We start from the raw sequence: 4,068 nt of genomic DNA on the forward strand, positions 1-4,068 counted from the left end.
TAGCAGTGGATTATTACTTGTGAATCTAGATAAATAATTATCACTTTAAATATTAGCTAGATTCAATTGCCTAATACCAGCTTGAAACATCACATTTGGAATATACTACATAAAATTATTCCACAATGAGGTATCAAACTATTTATCCAAGTGCCATGTTTTCAAGTCAAAGAAACAAAACTCACTATCAAGGCCCAGTTGATTTACTACAGCTTCGAATTTTCTATGTAGCTCTTTGCTCTCATGTTAAAAACTAAAATTATGCCAAAATTTGAGGTCAAAATTTAGATCATTAAATCTAATGTCATAGAAGAAATGAAAATGTTATTAAATTGTTTAAAAATACAATATATATGTATATGAAATGAAGTTAACAAAATAGAATATGCTGATTGATGAGTCCATATTTGACGATATATTTTAGATTGAATTGGATGGATTTCATCATATAAACTCACACTTATTCACCTATATAGCATACTTTTGTGTTTTCTCTCTAAATTGAGGTTAATTGTGAAAACATGCATTTTTGTGCTTAAATTGAACAATTTAATCCTACTTTAATTCCATTCGCTACCGTGATATGTTTGTTGAGTGATTTCAGGTCATAGAGGCAAGAATGGTTTGGTAGAAGTGGAAGAAAGCATCCAAAAAGGGAGAAAACATGAAGAAAATAAAGGAGAAAAGCATTTTAGCCTGTGCCCACGCACACCTTCTGTGCCCACGCACAGGGGTCAAAATCAGGACCTGTACCCACGCACAGGCTGTGCCCATGCTCAGGGCAGAATGGAAATCAGGACCTGTGCGTCCGCACAGGACCTGTGCCCACACACAGGAGGAAAATCAGCATCTGTGCCCATGCACAGACCTGTGCGTCCGCACAGGTACCAGCGCATGCCTCCATTAAAAATGCACGTGACTCGCGATTTTGGGGCTTTTTTGGCCTATTTTTGAAGGCTTGGAGGCTAAAATGAAGGGCTATATGAAGGAGCAACAACACATAACAAAGGGAGCCATCTTAGAATAGTTTTTAGGAGTAGTTTTAGGGTAGTTTAGTTTAGGTTTTCTCTCAAGTTTCCTTAGGTTTAATTAGGGTTTGTAGCATTTTATACTTCAATTTTGCTTTTGGATTTTGCCATCTCATTGTAAGTATTTCTTTAATTTCTTTTTTAATTACATTACTTGTTCTACACTTTCATCTATTTTCATTTCTCTTGTCAATATATACATAGTTTTGCAATTTTGGATTTCTAGTTGTTGAATTTGATGTTTGATGCTTATTTTATGTTTGTTGAGTTGCCTTTCTTGCTTGTTATCATTTATGGTTCATAGCTTTTATTATTTTCCCAATTTTGCCATGTTTTATGATTATGCCCTCTATGTGTTCGATGAAATGCTAATTTTAGTTATGGGGTAATTTCCACCCCTTGGCTTGGGGGAAATGAGTGTATGGATTACTCGAGCCATAATGTCCAACATTTAGTGATAATTCTTGGGTTGTTAATTGTTCTTGTTCCCACTAATGCTAATTTGTTGCTAAGGTAATTAGCAAGCAAGCTAGGATTTGTGGGTTAAGAACACTTATGCTCATTTAACTTACTCTCCGATGTGAGGGTTGACTTAGTGAGATTAATCCATCATAATTATCATAGTTGTGGTTATGGCAAAGAAGGAATTCCATAACTCATCCCAAGCCAAGGTTTTATTTAGGTTTTGAACCACTTTTCCATTACTTTTTAGCGTTACTTGTTTCTATTACATACACAGTTCTTTTATTCCTTTATTAGTTTATTAATTGCAATTTTGTTTAGTTCTTTTATCTCTTTATTTGTTTACTTCCTTATTATTGAAAACACCCCTTGTTTCCCATAACCAAAATTGTGTGCACTCTTTGGCATTAGTTCCTAGGGAGAATGACCTGGGACTTAAAACTCCCGGTTATTTTGTGTTGATTGTGACATCTTTAGGATTATAATTTAATTGATGATCAATGGTTAGGTTTGGACTATACTTGCAACGTCAATCCTATTTTTAGTGTGAAAATCCAAACCTATGCTTTTGGTCGTTATCAAATTTTAGCGCCATTGCCGGGGAGCTAGCGTTATGAGTGCTATATTTTGGTTGTTATAAATATGTCCATAGTTTGAATAGATACTTTTTGGTTGCTTGTTTGCTTTTGTTGGTAATTAGGATTTTGTTTATTTTGTTAATTGATGTCTTTAGTTGTTATTTTCAATTTTCTCTATGAGTTATCACCCTCTTGGTTTGGAGTTTGGTTGTGCTTATTTTGTAGGGCTTGATAACCTCAATTTTGGACTGCATCATGGGATTGGAGCATCAATTTTGGAAGGAGCCACCTTCTTTATATTATAATGAGCCATACCCTTCCCAATGCACATACCCAACCCAAGGATATGGTGGATTTCACTTTGATTATGCACCTCCACCACCATATGCCTATGACCTATACCCCAACATAACCTTCAATCACCACATTTTCAAACACCACACCACCACCACCATACACCTTCTTACATGCCACCTCAAAACACTTGCCAATATGAGCCACCTCCCACATATACAACCTTTCTCCCAAACTATGAAGCTCAATTTTCACCACAATATGAAGTTCCCCAACCCTTGGCCCAAGACCAACAAGACCTTCAAGCCTTTCTCCAAGAGCAAGAAGGATTACGAAGCACACAAGGGCAATTCATGGCTACCATAGCCGAAGCGGTGAACCGCTTGGTTTTGCTATGCTCATCCAATTAAGACACTCCTCTTGAAGAGTGTGAAGGAGCAATTGAAGGGTGTAGTGAAGAGGAGAGCATGGAGCCACAAGAAAAAGAAGAAGAGATAGAGCATGAATTGGAATAAGAGGGAGAAAGTGGAGTATGTGAATCGGAGGAGAGAAAAGAGGAGTTGAGGGAGATTGATCAAGATGAGGATTCCATCATTGATGATTTTTGGTCCTCCTTGATCAATTCCCTTGATGATCTTAATGAGCCTCTTCCCATTGAGTTTGAGAGAGACATGGAGGTAGACTTCTCACAACCTCCGTGTTATGACTTGAGTGATAGGGAAGAAGAATTTGGTGAGAAAGCAATTCCGGTCCAAGAACATATTGAACGGGTGGCAATTTCACCTATGAACTTCATTGGCCCCCATCAATATGCTATCATCGAGACGGATTACCAACTCAAGGTCCTTCTTGGGTTGGTACATGGTGGAGGAAGGAGCATTGGTTGCCAAGAGAATCCAAGGCCCTTCAAGAAGAACATTTTAAGCTTTGGGATTCTAGTGGGGTGTAGAGCACAATTGGGTGATTTTTGGAAAATGTTGGGTTGTTACAAGATTTAATTAGGAGCTTTTTCATCCGGCTTGGAGCATAGTGATCAACAAGAAGGAGACCGGATGCCTAGAATATGGGATCCCAGAGGAGCCTCAAAATGCAAGCTTGGATGGAGATTCAAGGAGGAGTGGAAACACAAGCCACCCTAGCTAGAGTCTCCTTAATAACTCTAATTTAAGGACTATAAACCAAAGTGCTAGGTGGAAGACACCCCACCATGGTAACATCTTTCTTACCCTTTCTCTTTGCTTATAGTCCTAGTTTCTTGCATGTTTGCTTGTCTTAGTTAGCTTATGATTAGTTTAAATTTGAGTTTAGATAGGTTGAATTACAAATGGATCATGATTTTGTGATGTTTTGAATATTTTGGGATTGAAATGTTGATTGAGCTAAGGCATAACACCTTAGAAATGAAAGAAATTTTTTTTTGCAAAACAGGGCATCTGTGCATACGCACGCTTCTGTGCGTGCACACACAACTATGAGCTTCATGACTTGTGCGAGCGCACAAGCCTGTGCGCCCGCACACTCTTTGTATTGCCCTCTGTTCGCAGCACCAGCACGGTCTGTGCGTGGGCACTCCCCTGCTTTCCTTGGTCTGTGCGTGCACATCATCTTGTGTGTACGCACACATGTTCCTTATCGCGCTCTCTGTGCGGTCGCACAGACGTGTGCGTCCGCACGCGAGCTTGAAGAACCTCTGTTGGGAGTGTTAG

The sequence above is a fragment of the Arachis ipaensis genome, chromosome B5, assembly GCF_059453495.1.
Source record: "Arachis ipaensis isolate K30076 ecotype BB chromosome B5, ASM5945349v1, whole genome shotgun sequence".
Lineage (NCBI taxonomy): Eukaryota > Viridiplantae > Streptophyta > Magnoliopsida > Fabales > Fabaceae > Arachis > Arachis ipaensis.